General features: G+C 44.2%; 9 non-coding genes across 9 annotated transcripts; all 9 read left to right on the top strand.

Annotated features, from left to right (window-relative positions):
- The first annotated feature begins 503 nt into the window (after positions 1-503).
- Positions 504-576, top strand: trnas-gga (transfer RNA serine (anticodon GGA)). The gene has a single exon. It is a non-coding gene; the product is annotated as a tRNA-Ser (tRNA).
- Positions 577-2,011: 1,435 nt separating this feature from the next.
- trnas-gga (transfer RNA serine (anticodon GGA)) lies at positions 2,012-2,084 on the top strand. Its single transcript has one exon. It is a non-coding gene; the product is annotated as a tRNA-Ser (tRNA).
- Positions 2,085-6,044: 3,960 nt separating this feature from the next.
- On the top strand, positions 6,045-6,117 carry trnas-gga (transfer RNA serine (anticodon GGA)). Its single transcript has one exon. It is a non-coding gene; the product is annotated as a tRNA-Ser (tRNA).
- Positions 6,118-8,562: 2,445 nt separating this feature from the next.
- trnas-gga (transfer RNA serine (anticodon GGA)) lies at positions 8,563-8,635 on the top strand. The gene has a single exon. It is a non-coding gene; the product is annotated as a tRNA-Ser (tRNA).
- Positions 8,636-9,571: 936 nt separating this feature from the next.
- Positions 9,572-9,644, top strand: trnas-gga (transfer RNA serine (anticodon GGA)). Its single transcript has one exon. It is a non-coding gene; the product is annotated as a tRNA-Ser (tRNA).
- Positions 9,645-12,098: 2,454 nt separating this feature from the next.
- Positions 12,099-12,171, top strand: trnas-gga (transfer RNA serine (anticodon GGA)). Its single transcript has one exon. It is a non-coding gene; the product is annotated as a tRNA-Ser (tRNA).
- A 6,487-nt stretch (positions 12,172-18,658) lies between these two features.
- On the top strand, positions 18,659-18,731 carry trnas-gga (transfer RNA serine (anticodon GGA)). Its single transcript has one exon. It is a non-coding gene; the product is annotated as a tRNA-Ser (tRNA).
- Positions 18,732-20,679: 1,948 nt separating this feature from the next.
- On the top strand, positions 20,680-20,752 carry trnas-gga (transfer RNA serine (anticodon GGA)). Its single transcript has one exon. It is a non-coding gene; the product is annotated as a tRNA-Ser (tRNA).
- A 1,948-nt stretch (positions 20,753-22,700) lies between these two features.
- trnas-gga (transfer RNA serine (anticodon GGA)) lies at positions 22,701-22,773 on the top strand. Its single transcript has one exon. It is a non-coding gene; the product is annotated as a tRNA-Ser (tRNA).
- Positions 22,774-23,887: the final 1,114 nt, after the last annotated feature.

Here is a 23,887-nt window from a genome sequence, read left to right as displayed (position 1 = left end):
CGAAATAGCTCAGTTGGGAGAGCTTTAGTCTGAAGATCTTAAGGTTACTGGTTCAATCCTGGGATTCGGCAGCCAAGCTTTGCGTGCACACATGTGTCTTTCAAATTTAATTCTCATTTGGCCAAGTGACCAAAAACCTTTGAAGCTTGAAAAACAGAAAGGCACTTTGAGTCCAACTTCCAGCCCAACTGTCCTGAGGCCAGGCACATTGAAGTCCATTTTCTGAGAGCCCATGATGTCAGAAAGAGTTTTCTGTTCTTGGTTTTGACCAGTCCATTTCATGGTCCCATGGTCATTGAAGGGCCCCTCGTTTGGACTTTGGGCTTTGCTCGAAGGCAATGTTTCAATCATGGGCATTGTATTGAGTCCAAACTCTATTGCAATCCTCCCTTGTGAAAGCTTTTTCAACCTCACCAAGCTTGTCCTCTTTCAACTATCACAGTGTGAAAGGAGGCACACATGTCCATGAGGTTTTTCACATGTATCTGATTGGAGCTGAAGGAGCCGAAATAGCTCAGTTGGGAGAGCTTTAGTCTGGAGATCTAAAGGTAACTGGTTCAAACCTGGGTTTCGGCAGCCAGGCATTGCGTGCACACATGTGTCTTTCAAATGGTATTCATAGTAGGCCAAGTGACCAAAAACCTTTGAAGCTTGAAAGGCACTTTGTGTCCCTTTTTTCAGCCAGACTGTCCTGAGGCCAGGCACATGGAAGTCCATTTTCTGAGAGCCCATGATGTCAGAAAGAGTTTTCTGTTCTTGGTTTTGACCAGTACATTTCAGGTTCCCATGGTCATTGAAGGGCTCCTCGTTTGGACTTTGGGCTTTGCTTGAAGGCAATGTTTCCATCATGGGCATTGTATTGAGTCCAAAGTCTATTGCAATCCTTCCTTGTGAAAGCTTTTTCAACCTCACCAAGCTTGTCCTCTTTCAACTATCACAGTGTGAAAGGAGGCACACATGTCCATGAGGTATTTCACATGTATCTGATTGGAGCTGAAGGAGCCGAAATAGCTCAGTTGGGAGAGCTTAAGTCTGAAGATCTAAAGGTTACTGGTTCAATCCTGGGTTTCGGCAGCCAAGAATTGCGTGCACACATGTGTCTTTCAAATGGTATTCATACTAGGCCATGTGACCAAAAACCTTTGAAGCTGGAAAAACAGAAAGGCACTTTGAGTCCAACTTCCACCCAAACTGTCCTGAGGCTAGGCACATTGAAGTCCATTTTCTGAGAGCCCATGATGTCAGAAAGAGTTTTCTGTTCTTGGTTTTGACCAGTCCATTTCAGGTTCCCATGGTCATCGAAGGGCCCCTAGTTTGGACTTTGGACTTTGCTTGAAGGAAATGTTTCCATCATGGGCATTGTATTGAGTCCAAACTCTATTGCAATCCTCCCTTGTGAAAGCTTTTTCAACCTCACCAAGCTTGTCCTCTTTCAACTATCACAGTGTGAAAGGAGGCACACATGTCCATGAGGTTTTTCACATGTATCTGATAGGAGCCGAAGGAGCCGAAATAGCTCAGTTGGGAGAGCTTTAGTCTGAAGATCTTAAGGTTACTGGTTCAATCCTGGGTTTCGGCAGCCAAGCTTTGCGTGTACACATGTGTCTTTCAAATTTAATTCTCATTTGGCCAAGTGACCAAAAACCTTTGAAGCTTGAAAAACAGAAAGGCACTTTGAGTCCAACTTCCAGCCCAACTGTCCTGAGGCCAGGCACATTGAAGTCCATTTTCTGAGAGCCCATGATGTCAGAAAGAGTTTTCTGTTCTTGGTTTTGACCAGTCCATTTCATGGTCCCATGGTCATTGAAGGACCCCTCGTTTGGACTTTGGGCTTTGTTCGAAGGCAATGTTTCAATCATGGGCATTGTATTGAGTCCAAACTCTATTGCAATCCTCCCTTGTGAAAGCTTTTTCAACCTCACCAAGCTTGTCCTCTTTCAACTATCACAGTGTGAAAGGAGGCACACATGTCCATGAGGTTTTTCACATGTATCTGATTGGAGCTGAAGGAGCCGAAATAGCTCAGTTGGGAGAGCTTTAGTCTGGAGATCTAAAGGTTACTGGTTCAATCCTGGGTTTCGGCAGCCAAGCATTGCGTGCACACATGTGTCTTTCAAATGGTATTCATAGTAGGCCAAGTGACCAAAAACCTTTGAAGCTTGAAAGGCACTTTGTGTCCTATTTTCAGCCAGACTGTCCTGAGGCCAGGCACATGGAAGTCCATTTTCTGAGAGCCCATGATGTCAGAAAGAGTTTTCTGTTCTTGGTTTTGACCAGTACATTTCAGGTTCCCATGGTCATTGAAGGGCTCCTCGTTTGGACTTTGGGCTTTGCTTGAAGGCAATGTTTCTATCATGGGCATTGTATCGAGTCCAAACTCTATTGCAATCCTCCCTTGTGAAAGCTTTTTCAACCTCACCAAGCTTGTCCTCTTTCAACTATCACAGTGTGAAAGGAGGCACACATGTCCATGAGGTTTTTCACATGTATCTGATTGGAGCTGAAGGAGCCGAAATAGCTCAGTTGGGAGAGCTTTGGTCTGAAGATCTAAAGGTTACTGGTTCAATCCTGGGTTTCGGCAACCAAGCATTGCGTGCACACATGTGTCTTTCAAATTGTATTCTCAGTTGGCCAAGTGACCAAAAACCTTTGAAGCTGGAAAAACAGAAAGGCACTTTGAGTCCAACTTCCACCCAAACTGTCCTGAGGCTAGGCACATTGAAGTCCATTTTCTGAGAGCCCATGATGTCAGAAAGAGTTTTCTGTTCTTGGTTTTGACCAGTCCATTTCAGGTTCCCATGGTCATCGAAGGGCCCATAGTTTGGACTTTGGGCTTTGCATGAAGGCATTGTTTCCATCATGGGCATTGTATTGAGTCCAAAGTCTATTGCAATCCTCCCTTGTGAAAGCTTTTTCGACCTCACCAAGCTTGTCCTCTTTCAACTATCACAGTGTGAAAGGAGGCACACATGTCCATGAGGTTTTTTCACATGTATCTGATTGGAGCCGAAAGAGCCGAAATAGCTCAGTTGAGAGAGCTTTAGTCTGAAGATCTTAAGGTTACTGGTTCAATCCTGGGATTCGGCAACCAAGCATTAAGTGCACACATGTGTCTTTCAAATGGTAATCTCATTTTGCCAAGTGACCAAAAACCTTTGAAGCTTGAACAACAGAAAGGCACTTTGAGTCCAACTTTCAACCAGACTGTCCTGAGGCCAGGCACATTGATGTCCATTTTCTGAGAGCCCATGATGTCAGAAAGAGTTTTCTGTTCTTGGTTTTGACCAGTCCATTTCATGGTCCCATGGTCATTGAAGGGCCCCTCGTTTGGACTTTGGGCCTTGCTTGAAGGCAATGTTTCAATCATGGGCATTGTATTGAGTCCAAAGTCTATTGCAATCCTCCCTTGTGAAAGCTTTTTCAACCTCACCAAGCTTGTCCTCTTTCAACTATCACAGTGTGAAAGGAGGCACACATGTCCATGAGGTTTTTCACATGTATCTGATTGGAGCTGAAGGAGCCGAAATAGCTCAGTTGGGAGAGCTTTGGTCTGAAAATCTAAAGGTTACTGGTTCAATCCTGGGATTCGGCAACCAAGCATTACGTGCACACATGTGTCTCTCAAATGGTATTCATAGTAGGCCAAGTGACCAAAAACCTTTGAAGCTTGAAAAACAGAAAGGCACTTTGTGTCCCTTTTTTCAGCCAGACTGTCCTGAGGCCAGGCACATGGAAGTCCATTTTCTGAGAGCCCATGATGTCAGAAAGAGTTTTCTGTTCTTGGTTTTGACCAGTACATTTCAGGTTCCCATGGTTATCGAAGGGCCCATAGTTTGGACTTTGGGCTTTGCTTGAAGGCAATGTTTCTATCATGGGCACTGTATTGAGTCCAAACTCTATTGCAATCCTCCCTTGTGAAAGCTTTTTCAACCTCACCAAGCTTGTCCTCTTTCAACTATCACGATGTGAAAGGAGGCACACATGTCCATGAGGTTTTTCACATGTATCTGATTGGAGCTGAAGGAGCTGAAATAGCTCAGTTGGGAGAGCTTTGGTCTGAAGATCTAAAGGTTACTGGTTCAATCCTGGGTTTCGGCAACCAAGCATTGCGTGTAACATGTGTCTTTCAAATTGTATTCTCAGTTGGCCAAGTGACCAAAAACCTGTGAAGCTTGAACAACAGAAAGGCACTTTGTGTCCTATTTTCAGCCAGACTGTCCTGAGGCCAGGCACATGGAAGTCCATTTTCTGAGAGCCCATGATGTCAGAAAGAGTTTTCCGTTCTTGGTTTTGACCAGTACATGTCAGGTTCCCATGGTCATTGAAGGGCCCCTCGTTTGGACTTTGGGCTTTGCTTAAAGGCAATGTTTCTATCATGGGAACTGTATTGAGTCCAAACTCTATTGCAATCCTCCCTTGTGAAAGCTTTTTCAACCTCACCAAGCTTGTTTTCTTTCAACTATCACAGTGTGAAAGGAGGCACACATGTCCATGAGGTTTTTCACATGTATCTGATTGGAGCTGAAGGAGCCGAAATAGCTCAGTTGGGAGAGCTTTGGTCTGAAAATCTAAAGGTTACTGGTTCAATCCTGGGATTCGGCAACCAAGCATTACGTGCACACATGTGTCTCTCAAATGGTATTCATAGTAGGCCAAGTGACCAAAAACCTTTGAAGCTTGAAAAACAGAAAGGCACTTTGTGTCCTATTTTCAGCCAAACTGTCCTGAGGCCAGGCACATTGATGTCCCTTTTCTGAGAGCCCATGATGTCAGAAAGAGTTTTCTGTTCTTGGTTTTGACGAGTACATTTCAGGTTCCCATGGTCATTGAAGGGCCCCTAGTTTGGACTTTGGGCTTTGCTTGAAGGCAATGTTTCTATCATGGGAACTGTATTGAGTCCAAACTCTATTGCAATCCTCCCTTGTGAAAGCTTTTTCAACCTCACCAAGCTTGTCCTCTTTCAACTATCACGATGTGAAAGGAGGCACACATGTCCATGAGGTATTTCACATGTATCTGATTGGAGCTGAAGGAGCCGAAATAGCTCAGTTGAGTGAGCTTAAGTCTGAAGATCTAAAGGTTACTGGTTCAATCCTGGGTTTCGGCAGCCAAGAATTGCGTGCACACATGTGTCTTTCAAATGGTATTCATACTAGGCCATGTGACCAAAAACCTTTGAAGCTTGAAAAACAGAAAGGCACTTTGTGTCCTGTTTTCAGCAAGACTGTCCTGAGGCCAGGCACATTGATGTCCTTTTTCTGAGAGCCCATGATGTCAGAAAGAGTTTTCTGTTCTTGGTTTTGACCAGTACATTTCAGGTTCCCATGGTCATCGAAGGGCCCCTAGTTTGGACTTTGGGCTTTGCTTGAAGGAAATGTTTCCATCATGGGCATTGTATTGAGTCCAAACTCTATTGCAATCCTCCCTTGTGAAAGCTTTTTCAATCTCACCAAGCTTGTTTTCTTTCAACTATCACAGTGTGAAAGGAGGCACACATGTCCATGAGGTCTTTCACATGTATCTGATAGGAGCCGAAGGAGCCGAAATAGCTCAGTTGGGAGAGCTTTAGTCTGAAGATCTTAAGGTTACTGGTTCAATCCTGGGTTTTGGCAGCCAAGCTTTGCGTGCACACATGTGTCTCTCAAATTTAATTCTCATTTGGCCAAGTGACCAAAAACCTTTGAAGCTTGAAAAACAGAAAGGCACTTTGAGTCCAACTTCCAGCCCAACTGTCCTGAGGCCAGGCACATTGAAGTCCATTTTCTGAGAGCCCATGATGTCAGAAAGAGTTTTCTGTTCTTGGTTTTGACCAGTCCATTTCATGGTCCCATGGTCATTGAAGGGCCCCTCGTTTGGACTTTGGGCTTTGCTCGAAGGCAATGTTTCAATCATGGGCATTGAATTGAGTCCAAAGTCTATTGCAATCCTCCCTTGTGAAAGCTTTTTCAACCTCACCAAGCTTGTCCTCTTTCAACTATCACAGTGTGAAAGGAGGCACACATGTCCATGAGGTTTTTCACATGTATCTGATTGGAGCTGAAGGAGCCGAAATAGCTCAGTTGGGAGAGCTTTAGTCTGGAGATCTAAAGTTAACTGGTTCAAACCTGGGTTTCGGCAGCCAAGCATTGCGTGCACACATGTGTCTTTCAAATGGTATTCATAGTAGGCCAAGTGACCAAAAACCTTTGAAGCTTGAAAGGCACTTTGTGTCCCCTTTTTCAGCCAGACTGTCCTGAGGCCAGGCACATGGAAGTCCATTTTCTGAGAGCCCATGATGTCAGAAAGAGTTTTCTGTTCTTGGTTTTGACCAGTACATTTCAGGTTCCCATGGTCATTGAAGGGCTCCTCGTTTGGACTTTGGGCTTTGCTTGAAGGCAATGTTTCTATCATGGGCATTGTATTGAGTCCAAACTCTATTGCAATCCTCCCTTGTGAAAGCTTTTTCAACCTCACCAAGCTTGTCCTCTTTCAACTATCACGATGTGAAAGGAGGCACACATGTCCATGAGGTTTTTCACATGTATCTGATTGGAGCTGAAGGAGCCGAAATAGCTCAGTTGGGAGAGCTTTGGTCTGAAGATCTAAAGGTTACTGGTTCAATCCTGGGTTTCGGCAACCAAGCATTGCGTGTAACATGTGTCTTTCAAATTGTATTCTCAGTTGGCCAAGTGACCAAAAACCTGTGAAGCTTGAACAACAGAAAGGCACTGTGAGTCGGACTTCCAGCCAAACTGTCCTGAGGCCAGCTGCATTGAAGTCCATTTTCTCAGAGCCCATGATGTCAGAAAGAGTTTTCTGTTCTTGGTTTTGACCAGTCCATTTCATGGTCCCATGGTCATTGAAGGGCCCCTCGTTTGGACTTTGGGCTTTGCTCGAAGGCAATGTTTCAATCATGGGCATATTATTGAGTCCAAACTCTATTGCAATCCTCCCTTGTGAAAGCTTTTTCAACCTCACCAAGCTTGTCCTCTTTCAACTATCACGATGTGAAAGGAGGCACACATGTCCATGAGGTTTTTCACATGTATCTGATTGGAGCTGAAGGAGCCGAAATAGCTCAGTTGGGAGAGCTTTGGTCTGAAAATCTAAAGGTTACTGGTTCAATCCTGGGTTTCGGCAGCCAAGAATTGCGTGCACACATGTGTCTTTCAAATGGTATTCGTTGTAGGCCAAGTGACCAAAAACCTTTGAAGCTTGAAAAACAGAAAGGAACTTTGTGTCCCTTTTTTCAGCCAGACTGTCCTGAGGCCAGGCACATGGAAGTCCATTTTCTGAGAGCCCATGATGTCAGAAAGAGTTTTCTGTTCTTGGTTTTGACCAGTACATTTCAGGTTCCCATGGTTATCGAAGGGCCCATAGTTTGGACTTTGGCCTTTGCTTGAAGGCAATGTTTCTATCATGGGCACTGTATTGAGTCCAAACTCTATTGCAATCCTCCCTTGTGAAAGCTTTTTCAACCTCACCAAGCTTGTCCTCTTTCAACTATCACGATGTGAAAGGAGGCACACATGTCCATGAGGTTTTTCACATGTATCTGATTGGAGCTGAAGGAGCCGAAATAGCTCAGTTGGGAGAGCTTAAGTCTGAAGATCTAAAGGTTACTAGTTCAATCCTGGGTTTCGGCACCCAAGCATTGCGTGCACACATGTGTCTTTCAAATTGTATTCTCAGTTGGCCAAGTGACCAAAAACCTTTGAAGCTGGAAAAACAGAAAGGCACTGTGAGTCCAACTTCCAGCCAAACTGTCCTGAGGCTAGGCACATTGAAGTCCATTTTCTCAGAGCCCATGATGTCAGAAAGAGTTTTCTGTTCTTGGTTTTGACCAGTCCATTTCAGGTTCCCATGGTCATCGAAGGGCCCATAGTTTGGACTTTGGGCTTTGCTTGAAGGAAATGTTTCCATCATGGGCACTGTATTGAGTCCAAAGTCTATTGCAATCCTCCCTTGTGAAAGCTTTTTCAATCTCACCAAGCTTGTTTTCTTTCAACTATCACAGTGTGAAAGGAGGCACACATGTCCATGAGGTTTTTCACATGTATCTGATTGGAGCTGAAGGAGCCGAAATAGCTCAGTTGAGAGAGCTTAAGTCTGAAGATCTTAAGGTTACTGGTTCAATCCTGGGATTCGGCAACCAAGCATTGCGTGCACACATGTGTCTTTCAAATGGTAATCTCATTTTGCCAAGTGACCAAAAACCTTTGAAGCTTGAACAACAGAAAGGCACTTTGAGTCCAACTTTCAGCCAGACTGTCCTGAGGCCAGGCACATTGATGTCCATTTTCTGAGAGCCCATGATGTCAGAAAGAGTTTTCTGTTCTTGGTTTTGACCAGTCCATTTCATGGTCCCATGGTCATTGAAGGGCCCCTCGTTTGGACTTTGGGCCTTGCTTGAAGGCAATGTTTCAATCATGGGCATTGTATTGAGTCCAAAGTCTATTGCAATCCTCCCTTGTGAAAGCTTTTTCAACCTCACCAAGCTTGTCCTCTTTCAACTATCACAGTGTGAAAGGAGGCACACATGTCCATGAGGTATTTCACATGTATCTGATTGGAGCTGAAGGAGCCGAAATAGCTCAGTTGGGAGAGCTTTAGTCTGGAGATCTAAAGGTTACTGGTTCAATCCTGGGTTTCGGCAGCCAAGCATTGCGTGCACACATGTGTCTTTCAAATGGTATTCATAGTAGGCCAAGTGACCAAAAACCTTTGAAGCTTGAAAAACAGAAAGGCACTGTGAGTCCAACTTCTAGCCCAACTGTCCTGAGGCCAGGCACATGGAAGTCCATTTTCTGAGAGCCCATGATGTCAGAAAGAGTTTTCTGTTCTTGGTTTTGACCAGTCCATTTCAGGTTCCCATGGTTATCGAAGGGCCCATAGTTTGGACTTTGGGCTTTGCTTGAAGGCAATGTTTCTATCATGGGCACTGTATTGAGTCCAAACTCTATTGCAATCCTCCCTTGTGAAAGCTTTTTCAACCTCACCAAGCTTGTCCTCTTTCAACTATCACGATGTGAAAGGAGGCACACATGTCCATGAGGTTTTTCACATGTATCTGATTGGAGCTGAAGGAGCCGAAATAGCTCAGTTGGGAGAGCTTTGGTCTGAAGATCTAAAGGTTACTGGTTCAATCCTGGGTTTCGGCAACCAAGCATTGCGTGTAACATGTGTCTTTCAAATTGTATTCTCAGTTGGCCAAGTGACCAAAAACCTGTGAAGCTTGAACAACAGAAAGGCACTGTGAGTCGGACTTCCAGCCAAACTGTCCTGAGGCCAGGCACATTGATGTCCCTTTTCTGAGAGCCCATGATGTCAGAAAGAGTTTTCTGTTCTTGGTTTTGACCAGTCCATTTCATGGTCCCATGGTCATTGAAGGGCCCCTCGTTTGGACTTTGGGCTTTGCTCGAAGGCAATGTTTCTATCATGGGCATATTATTGAGTCCAAACTCTATTGCAATCCTCCCTTGTGAAAGCTTTTTCAACCTCACCAAGCTTGTCCTCTTTCAACTATCACAGTGTGAAAGGAGGCACACATGTCCATGAGGTTTTTCACATGTATCTGATTGGAGCTGAAGGAGCCGTAATAGCTCAGTTGGGAGAGCTTTAGTCTGGAGATCTAAAGGTTACTGGTTCAAACCTGGGTTTCGGCAGCCAAGCTTTGCGTGCACACATGTGTCTTCCAAATGGTATTCATAGTAGGCCAAGTGACCAAAAACCTTTGAAGCTTGAAAAACAGAAAGGCACTTTGTGTCCCTTTTTTCAGCCAGACTGTCCTGAGGCCAGGCACATGGAAGTCCATTTTCTGAGAGCCCATGATGTCAGAAAGAGTTTTCTGTTCTTGGTTTTGACCAGTCCATTTCATGGTCCCATGGTCATTGAAGGGCCCCTAGTTTGGACTTTGGGCTTTGCTTGAAGGCAATGTTTCTATCATGGGAACTGTATTGAGTCCAAACTCTATTGCAATCCTCCCTTGTGAAAGCTTTTTCAACCTCACCAAGCTTGTCCTCTTTCAACTATCACAGTGTGAAAGGAGGCACACATGTCCATGAGGTTTTTCACATGTATCTGATTGGAGCTGAAGGAGCCGAAATAACTCAGTTGGGAGAGCTTTGGTCTGAAGATCTAAAGGTTACTGGTTCAATCCTGGGTTTCAGCAGCCAAGCATTGCGTGCACACATGTGTCTTTCAAATTGTATTATCAGTTGGCCAAGTGACCAAAAACCTTTGAAGCTTGAAAAACAGAAAGGCACTTTGAGTCAAACTTCCAGCCAAACTGTCCTGATTCCAGGCACATTGAAGTCCATTTTCTAAGAGCCCATGATGTCAGAAAGAGTTTACTGTTCTTGGTTTTGACCAGTCCATTTCAGGTTCCCATGGTCATCGAAGTGCCCATAGTTTGGACTTTGGGCTTTGCTTGAAGGCATTGTTTCCATCATGGGCATGGTATTGAGTCCAAACTTTATTACAATCCTCCCTTGTGAAAGCTTTTTCAACCTCACCAAGCTTGTCCTCTTTCAACTATCACGATGTGAAAGGAGGCACACATGTCCATGAGGTTTTTCACATGTATCTGATTGGAGCTGAAGGAGCCGAAATAGCTCAGTTGGGAGAGCTTTGGTCTGAAGATCTAAAGGTTACTGGTTTAATCCTGGGTTTCGGCAACCAAGCATTGCGTGCACACATGTGTCTTTCAAATTGTATTCTCAGTTGGCCAAGTGACCAAAAACCTTTGAAGCTGGAAAAACAGAAAGGCACTTTGAGTCCAACTTCCAGCCAAACTGTCCTGAGGCTAGGCACATTGAAGTCCATTTTCTGAGAGCCCATGATGTCAGAAAGAGTTTTCTGTTCTTGGTTTTGACCAGTCCATTTCAGGTTCCCATGGTCATCGAAGGGCCCATAGTTTGGACTTTGGGCTTTGCATGAAGGCATTGTTTCCATCATGGGCATTGTATTGAGTCCAAAGTGTATTGCAATCCTCCCTTGTGAAAGCTTTTTCGACCTCACCAAGCTTGTCCTCTTTCAACTATCACAGTGTGAAAGGAGGCACACATGTCCATGAGGTTTTTTCACATGTATCTGATTGGAGCCGAAAGAGCCGAAATAGCTCAGTTGAGAGAGCTTTAGTCTGAAGATCTTAAGGTTACTGGTTCAATCCTGGGATTCGGCAACCAAGCATTGCGTGCACACATGTGTCTTTCAAATGGTAATCTCATTTTGCCAAGTGACCATAAACCTTTGAAGCTTGAACAACAGAAAGGCACTTTGAGTCCAACTTTCAGCGAGACTGTCCTGAGGCCAGGCACATTGATGTCCATTTTCTGAGAGCCCATGATGTCAGAAAGAGTTTTCTGTTCTTGGTTTTGACCAGTCCATTTCATGGTCCCATGGTCATTGAAGGGCCCCTCGTTTGGACTTTGGGCCTTGCTTGAAGGCAATGTTTCTATCATGGGCATTGTATTGAGTCCAAAGTCTATTGCAGTCCTCCCTTGTGAAAGCTTTTTCAACCTCACCAAGCTTGTCCTCTTTCAACTATCACAGTGTGAAAGGAGGCACACATGTCCATGAGGTCTTTCACATGTATCTGATAGGAGCCGAAGGAGCCGAAATAGCTCAGTTGGGAGAGCTTTAGTCTGAAGATCTTAAGGTTACTGGTTCAATCCTGGGTTTTGGCAGCCAAGCTTTGCGTGCACACATGTGTCTTTCAAATTTAATTCTCATTTGGCCAAGTGACCAAAAACCTTTGAAGCTTGAAAAACAGAAAGGCACTTTGAGTCCAACTTCCAGCCCAACTGTCCTGAGGCCAGGCACATTGAAGTCCATTTTCTGAGAGCCCATGATGTCAGAAAGAGTTTTCTGTTCTTGGTTTTGACCAGTCCATTTCATGGTCCCATGGTCATTGAAGGGCCCCTCGTTTGGACTTTGGGCTTTGCTCGAAGGCAATGTTTCAATCATGGGCATTGTATTGAGTCCAAAGTCTATTGCAATCCTCCCTTGTGAAAGCTTTTTCAACCTCACCAAGCTTGTCCTCTTTCAACTATCACAGTGTGAAAGGAGGCACACATGTCCATGAGGTTTTTCACATGTATCTGATTGGAGCTGAAGGAGCCGAAATAGCTCAGTTGGGAGAGCTTTAGTCTGGAGATCTAAAGGTTACTGGTTCAAACCTGGGTTTCGGCAGCCAAGCATTGCGTGCACACATGTGTCTTTCAAATGGTATTCATAGTAGGCCAAGTGACCAAAAACCTTTGAAGCTTGAAAGGCACTTTGTGTCCCTTTTTTCAGCCAGACTGTCCTGAGGCCAGGCACATGGAAGTCCATTTTCTGAGAGCCCATGATGTCAGAAAGAGTTTTCTGTTCTTGGTTTTGACCAGTACATTTCAGGTTCCCATGGTTATCGACGGGCCCCTAGTTTGGACTTTGGGCTTTGCTTGAAGGCAATGTTTCTATCATGGGCACTGTATTGAGTCCAATCTCTATTGCAATCCTCCCTTGTGAAAGCTTTTTCAACCTCACCAAGCTTGTCCTCTTTCAACTATCACAATGTGAAAGGAGGCACACATGTCCATGAGGTTTTTCACATGTATCTGATTGGAGCTGAAGGAGCCGAAATAGCTCAGTTGGGAGAGCTTAAGTCTGAAGATCTAAAGGTTACTAGTTCAAATTCTGGGTTTCGGCAACCAAGCATTGCGTGCACACATGTGTCTTTCAAATTGTATTCTCAGTTGGCCAAGTGACCAAAAACCTTTGAAGCTGGAAAAACAGAAAGGCACTGTGAGTCCAACTTCCAGCCAAACTGTCCTGAGGCTAGGCACATTGAAGTCCATTTTCTGAGAGCCCATGATGTCAGAAAGAGTTTTCTGTTCTTGTTTTTGACCAGTCCATTTCAGGTTCCCATCGTCATCGAAAGGCCCATAGTTTGGACTTTGGGTTTTGCTTGAAGGAAATGTTTCCATCATGGGCATTGTATTGAGTCCAAAGTCTATTGCAATCCTCCCTTGTGAAAGCTTTTTCAACCTCACCAAGCTTGTCCTCTTTCAACTATCACAGTGGGAAAGAAGGCACACATGTCCATGAGATTTTTCACATGTATCTGATTGGAGCTGAAGGAGCCGAAATAGCTCAGTTGGGAGAGCTTAAGTCTGAAGATCTAAAGGTTACTGGTTCAATCCTGGGTTTCGGCAACCAAGCTTTGCGTGCACACATGTGTCTTTCAAATTGTATTCTCAGTTGGCCAAGTGACAAAAAACCTTTGAAGCTTGAAAAACAGAAAGGAACTTTGTATCCTATTTTCAGCCAGACTGTCCTGAGGCCAGGCACATTGATGTCCTTTTTCTGAGAGCCTATGATGTCAGAAAGAGTTTTCTGTTCTTGTTTTTGACCAGTCCATTTCAGGTTCCCATCGTCATCGAAAGGCCCATAGTTTGGACTTTGGGTTTTGCTTGAAGGAAATGTTTCCATCATGGGCATTGTATTGAGTCCAAAGTCTATTGCAATCCTCCCTTGTGAAAGCTTTTTCAACCTCACCAAGCTTGTCCTCTTTCAACTATCACAGTGTGAAAGGAGGCACACATGTCCATGGGGTATTTCACATGTATCTGATTGGAGCTGAAGGAGCTGAAATAGCTCAGTTGGGAGAGCTTTGGTCTGAAGATCTAAAGGTAACTGGTTCAATCCTGGGTTTCGGCAACCAAGCTTTGCGTGCACACATGTGTCTTTCAAATTGTATTCTCAGTTGGCCAAGTGACAAAAAACCTTTGAAGCTTGAAAAACAGAAAGGAACTTTGTATCCTGTTTTCAGCCAGACTGTCCTGAGGCCAGGCACATTGATGTCCTTTTTCTGAGAGCCTATGATGTCAGAAAGAGTTTTCTGTTCTTGTTTTTGACCAGTCCATTTCAGGTTCCCATGGTAATCGAGGGGCCCCTAGTTTGGACTTTGGGCTTTGCTTGAAGGCAATGTTTCCATCATGGGCATTGTATTGAGTCCAAAGTCTATTGCAATCCTCCCTTGTGAAAGCTTTTTCAACCTCACCACGCTTGTCCTTTTTCAACTATCACAGTGGGAAAGAAGGCACACATGTCCATGAGATTTTTCACATGTATCTGATTGGAGCTGAAGGAGCCGAAATAGCTCAGTTGGGAGAGCTTTGGTCTGAAGATCTAAAGGTTACTGGTTCAATCCTGGGTTTCAGCAGCCAAGCTTTGTGTGCACACATGTGTCTTTCAAATTGTATTCTCAGTTGGCCAAGTGACAAAAAACCTTTGAAGCTTGAAAAACAGAAAGGCACTTTGTGTCCTATTTTCAGCCAAACTGTCCTGAGGCCAGATACATGGAAGTCCATTTTCTGAGAGCCCATGATGTCAGAAAGAGTTTTCTGTTCTTGGTTTTGACCAGTACATTTCATGGTCCCATGGTCATTGAAAGGCCCCTAGTTTGGACTTTGGGCTTTGCTTGAAGGCAATGTTTCTATCATGGGCACTGTATTGAGTCCAAACTCTATTGCAATCCTCCCTTGTGAAAGCTTTTTCAACCTCACCAAGCTTTTTTTCTTTCAACTATCACAGTGTGAAAGGAGGCACACATGTCCATGAGGTTTTTCACATGTATCTGATTGGAGCTGAAGGAGCCGAAATAGCTCAGTTGGGAGAGCTTTGGTCTGAAGATCTAAAGGTTACTGGTTCAATCCTGGGTTTCGGCAGCCAAGAATTGCGTGCACACATGTGTCTTTCAAATGGTATTCGTTGTAGGCCAAGTGACCAAAAACCTTTGAAGCTTGAAAAACAGAAAGGAACTTTGTGTCCCTTTTTTCAGCCAGACTGTCCTGAGGCCAGGCACATGGAAGTCCATTTTCTGAGAGCCCATGATGTCAGAAAGAGTTTTCTGTTCTTGGTTTTGACCAGTACATTTCAGGTTCCCATGGTTATCGAAGGGCCCATAGTTTGGACTTTGGGCTTTGCTTGAAGGCATTGTTTCTATCATGGGCACTGTATTGAGTCCAAACTCTATTGCAATCCTCCCTTGTGAAAGCTTTTTCAACCTCACCAAGCTTGTCCTCTTTCAACTATCACGATGTGAAAGGAGGCACACATGTCCATGAGGTTTTTCACATGTATCTGTTTGGAGCTGAAGGAGCCGAAATAGCTCAGTTGGGAGAGCTTAAGTCTGAAGATCTAAAGGTTACTGGTTCAATCCTGGGATTCGGCAACCAAGCATTGCGTGCGCACATGTGTCTTTCAAATGGTATTCATTGTAGGCCAAGTGACCAAAAACCTTTGAAGCTTGAAAAACAGAAAGGCACTTTGTATCCTATTTTCAGCCAGACTGTCCTGAGGCCAGGCACATTGAAGTCCATTTTCTGAGAGCCCATGATGTCAGAAAGAGTTTTCTGTTCTTGGTTTTGACAAGTACATTTCAGGTTCCCATGGTCATTGAAGGGCCCCTAGTTTGGACTTTGGGCTTTGCTTGAAGGCAATGTTTCTATCATGGGAACTGTATTGAGTCCAAACTCTATTGCAATCCTCCCTTGTGAAAGCTTTTTCAACCTCACCAAGCTTGTCCTCTTTCAACTATCACAGTGTGAAAGGAGGCACACATGTCCATGAGGTTTTTCACATGTATCTGATTGGAGCTGAAGGAGCCGAAATAGCTCAGTTGGGAGAGCTTTGGTCTGAAGATCTAAAGGTTACTGGTTCAATCCTGGGATTCGGCAACCAAGCATTGCGTGCACACATGTGTCTTTCAAATTGTATTCTCAGTTGGCCAAGTGACCAAAAACCTTTGAAGCTTGAAAAACAGAAAGGCACTTTGAGTCCAACTTCCAGCCAAACTGTCCTGAGGCCAGGCACATTGAAGTCCATTTTCTGAGAGCCCATGATGTCAGAAAGAGTTTACTGTTCTTGGTTTTGACTAGTCCATTTCAGGTTCCCATGGTCATCGAAGGGCCCATAGTTTGGACTTTGGGCTTTGCTTGAAGGCATTGTTTCCATCATGGGCATGGTATTGAGTCCAAACTTTATTACAATCCTCCCTTGTGAAAGCTTTTTCAACCTCACCAAGCTTGTCCTCTTTCAACTATCACAGTGTGAAAGGAGGCACACATGTTCATGAGGTTTTTCACATGTATCTGATTGGAGCTGAAGGAGCCGAAATAGCTCAGTTGGGAGAGCTTTGGTCTGAAGATCTAAAGGTTACTGGTTCAATCCTTGGTTTCGGCAACCAAGCTTTGCGTGCACACATGTGTCTTTCAAATTGTATTCTCAGTTGGCCAAGTGACCAAAAACCTTTGAAGCTTGAAAAACAGAAAGGAACTTTGTATCCTGTTTTCAGCCAGACTGTCCTGAGCCCAGGCACATTGATGTCCTTTTTCTGAGAGCCCATGATGTCAGAAAGAGTTTTCTGTTCTTGTTTTTGACCAGTCCGTTTCAGGTTCCCATGGTAATCGAAGGGCCCCTAGTTTGGACTTTGGGCTTTGCTTGAAGGCAATGTTTCCATCATGGGCATTGTATTGAGTCCAAAGTCTATTGCAATCCTCCCTTGTGAAAGCTTTTTCAACCTCACCAAGCTTGTCCTTTTTCAACTATCACAGTGTGAAAGGAGGCACACATGTCCATGAGATTTTTCACATGTATCTGATTGGAGCTGAAGGAGCCGAAATAGCTCAGTTGGGAGAGCTTTGGTCTGAAGATCTAAAGGTTACTGGTTCAATCCTGGGTTTCAGCAGCCAAGCTTTGCGTGCACACATGTGTCTTTCAAATTGTATTCTCAGTTGGCCAAGTGACCAAAAACCTTTGAAGCTTGAAAAACAGAGAGGCACTTTGTGTCCTATTTTCAGCCAGACTGTCCTGAGGCCAGGCACATGGAAGTCCATTTTCTGAGAGCCCATGATGTCAGAAAGAGTTTTCTGTTCTTGGTTTTGACCAGTACATTTCAGGTTCCCATGGTCATTGAAGGGCCCCTCGTTTGGACGTTGGGCTTTGCTTGAAGGCATTGTTTTCATCATGGGCATTGTATTAAGTCCAAAGTCTATTGCAATCCCCCCTTGTGAAAGCTTTTTCAACCTCACCAAGCTTGTCCTCTTTCAACTATCACAGTGTGAAAGGAGGCACACATGTCCATGGGGTATTTCACATGTATCTGATTGGAGCTGAAGGAGCCGAAATAGCTCAGTTGGGAGAGCTTTGGTCTGAAGATCTAAAGGTTACTGGTTCAATCCTGGGTTTCAGCAGCCAAGCTTTGCGTGCACACATGTGTCTTTCAAATTTAATTCTCATTTGGCCAAGTGACCAAAAACCTTTGAAGCTTGAAAAACAGAAAGGCACTTTGAGTCCAACTTCCAGCCCAACTGTCCTGAGGCCAGGCACATTGAAGTCCATTTTCTGAGAGCTCATGATGTCAGAAAGAGTTTTCTGTTCTTGGTTTTGACCAGTCCATTTCATGGTCCCATGGTCATTGAAGGGCCCCTCGTTTGGACTTTGGGCTTTGCTTGAAGGCAATGTTTCAATCATGGGCATATTATTGAGTCCAAAGTCTATTGCAATCCTCCCTTGTTAAAGCTTTTTCAACCTCACCAAGCTTGTCCTCTTTCAACTATCACAGTGTGAAAGGAGGCACACATGTCCATGAGGTTTTTCACATGTATCTGATTGGAGCTGAAGGAGCTGAAATAGCTCAGTTGGGAGAGCTTAAGTCTGAAGATCTAAAGGTTACTGGTTCAATCCTGGGTTTCGGCAACCAAGCTTTGCGTGCACACATGTGTCTTTCAAATTTAATTCTCAGTTGGCCAACTGACCAAAAACCTTTGAAGCTTGAAAAACAGAAAGGCACTTTGTGTCCTGTTTTCAGCCAAACTGTCCTGAGGCCAGGCACATTGAAGTCCATTTTCTGAGAGCCCATGATGTCAGAAAGAGTTTTCTCTTCTTGGTTTTGACCAGTACATTTCAGGTTCCCATGGTCATTGAAGGGCCCCTCGTTTGGACTTTGGGCTTTGCTTGAAGGCATTGTTTTCATCATGGGCATTGTATTAAGTCCAAAGTCTATTGCAATCCCCCCTTGTGAAAGCTTTTTCAACCTCACCAAGCTTGTCCTCTTTCAACTATCACAGTGTGAAAGGAGGCACACATGTCCATGAGATTTTTCACATGTATCTGATTGGAGCTGAAGGAGCCGAAATAGCTCAGTTGGGAGAGCTTTGGTCTGAAGATCTAAAGGTTACTGGTTCAATCCTGGGTTTCAGCAGCCAAGCTTTGCGTGCACACATGTGTCTTTCAAATTTAATTCTCATTTGGCCAAGTGACCAAAAACCTTTGAAGCTTAAAAAACAGAAAGGCACTTTGAGTCCAACTTCCAGCCCAACTGTCCTGAGGCCAGGCACATTGAAGTCCATTTTCTGAGAGCTCATGATGTCAGAAAGAGTTTTCTGTTCTTGGTTTTGACCAGTCCATTTCATGGTCCCATGGTCATTGAAGGGCCCCTCGTTTGGACTTTGGGCTTTGCTTGAAGGCAATGTTTCAATCATGGGCATATTATTGAGTCCAAACTCTATTGCAATCCTCCCTTGTTAAAGCTTTTTCAACCTCACCAAGCTTGTCCTCTTTCAACTATCACAGTGTGAAAGAAGGCACACATGTCCATGAGGTTTTTCACATGTATCTGATTGGAGCTGAAGGAGCCGTAATAGCTCAGTTGGGAGAGCTTTAGTCTGGAGATCTAAAGGTTACTGGTTCAATCCTGGGTTTCGGCAGCCAAGCATTGCGTGCACACATGTGTCTTTCAAATGGTATTCATTGTAGGCCAAGTGACCAAAAACCTTTGAAGCTTGAAAAACAGAAAGGAACTTTGTGTCCCTTTTTTCAGCCAGACTGTCCTGAGGCCAGGCACATGGAAGTCCATTTTCTGAGAGCCCATGATGTCAGAAAGAGTTTTCTGTTCTTGGTTTTGACCAGTACATTTCAGGTTCCCATGGTTATCGAAGGGCCCATAGTTTGGACTTTGGGCTTTGCTTGAAGGCAATGTTTCTATCATGGGCACTGTATTGAGTCCAAACTCTATTGCAATCCTCCCTTGTGAAAGTTTTTTCAACCTCACCAAGCTTGTCCTCTTTCAACTATCACAGTGTGAAAGGAGGCACACATGTCCATGAGGTTTTTCACATGTATCTGATTGGAGCTGAAGGAGCCGAAATAGCTCAGGAGGGAGAGCTTTGGTCTGAAGATCTAAAGGTTACTGGTTCAATCCTGGGTTTCGCCAACCAAGCATTGCGTGCACACATGTGTCTTTCAAATTGTATTCTCAGTTGGCCAAGTGACCAAAAACCTTTGAAGCTTGAAAAACAGAAAGGCACTTTGTATCCAACTTCCAGCCAAACTGTCCTGAGGCCAGGCACATGGAAGTCCATTTTCTGAGAGCCCATGATGTCAGAAAGAGTTTTCTGTTCTTGGTTTTGACAAGTACATTTCAGGTTCCCATGGTCATTGAAGGGCCCCTAGTTTGGACTTTGGGCTTTGCTTGAAGGCAATGTTTCTATCATGGGAACTGTATTGAGTCCAAACTCTATTGCAATCCTCCCTTGTGAAAGCTTTTTCAACCTCACCAAGCTTGTTTTCTTTCAACTATCACAGTGTGAAAGGAGGCACACATGTCCATGAGGTTTTTCACATGTATCTGATTGGAGCTGAAGGAGCCGAAATAGCTCAGTTGGGAGAGCTTTGGTCTGAAGATCTAAAGGTTACTGGTTCAATCCTGGGTTTCGCCAACCAAGCATTGCGTGCACACATGTGTCTTTCAAATGGTATTCATAGTAGGCCAAGTGACCAAAAACCTTTGAAGCTTGAAAAACAGAAAGGCACTTTGTATCCTATTTTCAGCCAGACTGTCCTGAGGCCAGGCACATGGAAGTCCATTTTCTGAGAGCCCATGATGTCAGAAAGAGTTTTCTGTTCTTGGTTTTGACCAGTACAATTCAGGTTCCCATGGTCATTGAAGGGCCCCTAGTTTGGACTTTGGGCTTTGCTTGAAGGCAATGTTTCTATCATGGGAACTGTATTGAGTCCAAACTCTTTTGCAATCCTCCCTTGTGAAAGCTTTTTCAACCTCACCAAGCTTGTCCTCTTTCAACTATCACAGTGTGAAAGGAGGCACACATGTCCATGAGATTTTTCACATGTATCTGATTGGAGCTGAAGGAGCCGAAATAGCTCAGTTGGGAGAGCTTTGGTCTGAAGATCTAAAGGTTACTGGTTCAATCCTGGGTTTCAGCAGCCAAGCTTTGCGTGCACACATGTGTCTTTCAAATTTAATTCTCATTTGGCCAAGTGACCAAAAACCTTTGAAGCTTGAAAAACAGAAAGGCACTTTGAGTCCAACTTTCAGCCCAACTGTCCTGAGGCCAGGCACATTGAAGTCCATTTTCTGAGAGCTCATGATGTCAGAAAGAGTTTTCTGTTCTTGGTTTTGACCAGTCCATTTCATGGTCCCATGGTCATTGAAGGGCCCCTCGTTTGGACTTTGGGCTTTGCTTGAAGGCAATGTTTCAATCATGGGCATATTATTGAGTCCAAACTCTATTGCAATCCTCCCTTGTTAAAGCTTTTTCAACCTCACCAAGCTTGTCCTCTTTCAACTATCACAGTGTGAAAGAAGGCACACATGTCCATGAGGTTTTTCACATGTATCTGATTGGAGCTGAAGGAGCCGTAATAGCTCAGTTGGGAGAGCTTTAGTCTGGAGATCTAAAGGTTACTGGTTCAATCCTGGGTTTCGGCAGCCAAGCATTGCGTGCACACATGTGTCTTTCAAATGGTATTCATTGTAGGCCAAGTGACCAAAAACCTTTGAAGCTTGAAAAACAGAAAGGAACTTTGTGTCCCTTTTTTCAGCCAGACTGTCCTGAGGCCAGGCACATGGAAGTCCATTTTCTGAGAGCCCATGATGTCAGAAAGAGTTTTCTGTTCTTGGTTTTGACCAGTACATTTCAGGTTCCCATGGTTATCGAAGGGCCCATAGTTTGGACTTTGGGCTTTGCTTGAAGGCAATGTTTCTATCATGGGCACTGTATTGAGTCCAAACTCTATTGCAATCCTCCCTTGTGAAAGTTTTTTCAACCTCACCAAGCTTGTCCTCTTTCAACTATCACAGTGTGAAAGGAGGCACACATGTCCATGAGGTTTTTCACATGTATCTGATTGGAGCTGAAGGAGCCGAAATAGCTCAGGAGGGAGAGCTTTGGTCTGAAGATCTAAAGGTTACTGGTTCAATCCTGGGTTTCGCCAACCAAGCATTGCGTGCACACATGTGTCTTTCAAATTGTATTCTCAGTTGGCCAAGTGACCAAAAACCTTTGAAGCTTGAAAAACAGAAAGGCACTTTGTATCCAACTTCCAGCCAAACTGTCCTGAGGCCAGGCACATGGAAGTCCATTTTCTGAGAGCCCATGATGTCAGAAAGAGTTTTCTGTTCTTGGTTTTGACAAGTACATTTCAGGTTCCCATGGTCATTGAAGGGCCCCTAGTTTGGACTTTGGGCTTTGCTTGAAGGCAATGTTTCTATCATGGGAACTGTATTGAGTCCAAACTCTATTGCAATCCTCCCTTGTGAAAGCTTTTTCAACCTCACCAAGCTTGTTTTCTTTCAACTATCACAGTGTGAAAGGAGGCACACATGTCCATGAGGTTTTTCACATGTATCTGATTGGAGCTGAAGGAGCCGAAATAGCTCAGTTGGGAGAGCTTTGGTCTGAAGATCTAAAGGTTACTGGTTCAATCCTGGGTTTCGCCAACCAAGCATTGCGTGCACACATGTGTCTTTCAAATGGTATTCATAGTAGGCCAAGTGACCAAAAACCTTTGAAGCTTGAAAAACAGAAAGGCACTTTGTATCCTATTTTCAGCCAGACTGTCCTGAGGCCAGGCACATGGAAGTCCATTTTCTGAGAGCCCATGATGTCAGAAAGAGTTTTCTGTTCTTGGTTTTGACCAGTACAATTCAGGTTCCCATGGTCATTGAAGGGCCCCTAGTTTGGACTTTGGGCTTTGCTTGAAGGCAATGTTTCTATCATGGGAACTGTATTGAGTCCAAACTCTTTTGCAATCCTCCCTTGTGAAAGCTTTTTCAACCTCACCAAGCTTGTCCTCTTTCAACTATCACAGTGTGAAAGGAGGCACACATGTCCATGAGATTTTTCACATGTATCTGATTGGAGCTGAAGGAGCCGAAATAGCTCAGTTGGGAGAGCTTTGGTCTGAAGATCTAAAGGTTACTGGTTCAATCCTGGGTTTCAGCAGCCAAGCTTTGCGTGCACACATGTGTCTTTCAAATTTAATTCTCATTTGGCCAAGTGACCAAAAACCTTTGAAGCTTGAAAAACAGAAAGGCACTTTGAGTCCAACTTTCAGCCCAACTGTCCTGAGGCCAGGCACATTGAAGTCCATTTTCTGAGAGCTCATGATGTCAGAAAGAGTTTTCTGTTCTTGGTTTTGACCAGTCCATTTCATGGTCCCATGGTCATTGAAGGGCCCCTCGTTTGGACTTTGGGCTTTGCTTGAAGGCAATGTTTCAATCATGGGCATATTATTGAGTCCAAACTCTATTGCAATCCTCCCTTGTTAAAGCTTTTTCAACCTCACCAAGCTTGTCCTCTTTCAACTATCACAGTGTGAAAGAAGGCACACATGTCCATGAGGTTTTTCACATGTATCTGATTGGAGCTGAAGGAGCCGTAATAGCTCAGTTGGGAGAGCTTTAGTCTGGAGATCTAAAGGTTACTGGTTCAATCCTGGGTTTCGGCAGCCAAGCATTGCGTGCACACATGTGTCTTTCAAATGGTATTCATTGTAGGCCAAGTGACCAAAAACCTTTGAAGCTTGAAAAACAGAAAGGAACTTTGTGTCCCTTTTTTCAGCCAGACTGTCCTGAGGCCAGGCACATGGAAGTCCATTTTCTGAGAGCCCATGATGTCAGAAAGAGTTTTCTGTTCTTGGTTTTGACCAGTACATTTCAGGTTCCCATGGTTATCGAAGGGCCCATAGTTTGGACTTTGGGCTTTGCTTGAAGGCAATGTTTCTATCATGGGCACTGTATTGAGTCCAAACTCTATTGCAATCCTCCCTTGTGAAAGCTTTTTCAACCTCACCAAGCTTGTCCTCTTTCAACTATCACAGTGTGAAAGGAGGCACACATGTCCATGAGGTTTTTCACATGTATCTGATTGGAGCTGAAGGAGCCGAAATAGCTCAGGAGGGAGAGCTTTGGTCTGAAGATCTAAAGGTTACTGGTTCAATCCTGGGTTTCGCCAACCAAGCATTGCGTGCACACATGTGTCTTTCAAATTGTATTCTCAGTTGGCCAAGTGACCAAAAACCTTTGAAGCTTGAAAAACAGAAAGGCACTTTGTATCCAACTTCCAGCCAAACTGTCCTGAGGCCAGGCACATGGAAGTCCATTTTCTGAGAGCCCATGATGTCAGAAAGAGTTTTCTGTTCTTGGTTTTGACAAGTACATTTCAGGTTCCCATGGTCATTGAAGGGCCCCTAGTTTGGACTTTGGGCTTTGCTTGAAGGCAATGTTTCTATCATGGGAACTGTATTGAGTCCAAACTCTATTGCAATCCTCCCTTGTGAAAGCTTTTTCAACCTCACCAAGCTTGTTTTCTTTCAACTATCACAGTGTGAAAGGAGGCACACATGTCCATGAGGTTTTTCACATGTATCTGATTGGAGCTGAAGGAGCCGAAATAGCTCAGTTGGGAGAGCTTTGGTCTGAAGATCTAAAGGTTACTGGTTCAATCCTGGGTTTCGGCAACCAAGCATTGCGTGCACACATGTGTCTTTCAAATGGTATTCATAGTAGGCCAAGTGACCAAAAACCTTTGAAGCTTGAAAAACAGAAAGGCACTTTGTATCC

Source organism: Halichoeres trimaculatus, unplaced genomic scaffold (assembly GCF_033239565.1).
Source record: "Halichoeres trimaculatus isolate MK-OKI-2021-1 unplaced genomic scaffold, fHalTri1.1 fHalTri1_scaffold_16, whole genome shotgun sequence".
Classification (NCBI taxonomy): Eukaryota; Metazoa; Chordata; class Actinopteri; order Labriformes; family Labridae; genus Halichoeres; species Halichoeres trimaculatus.
This window is presented reverse-complemented; position numbering and strand designations above follow the sequence as displayed.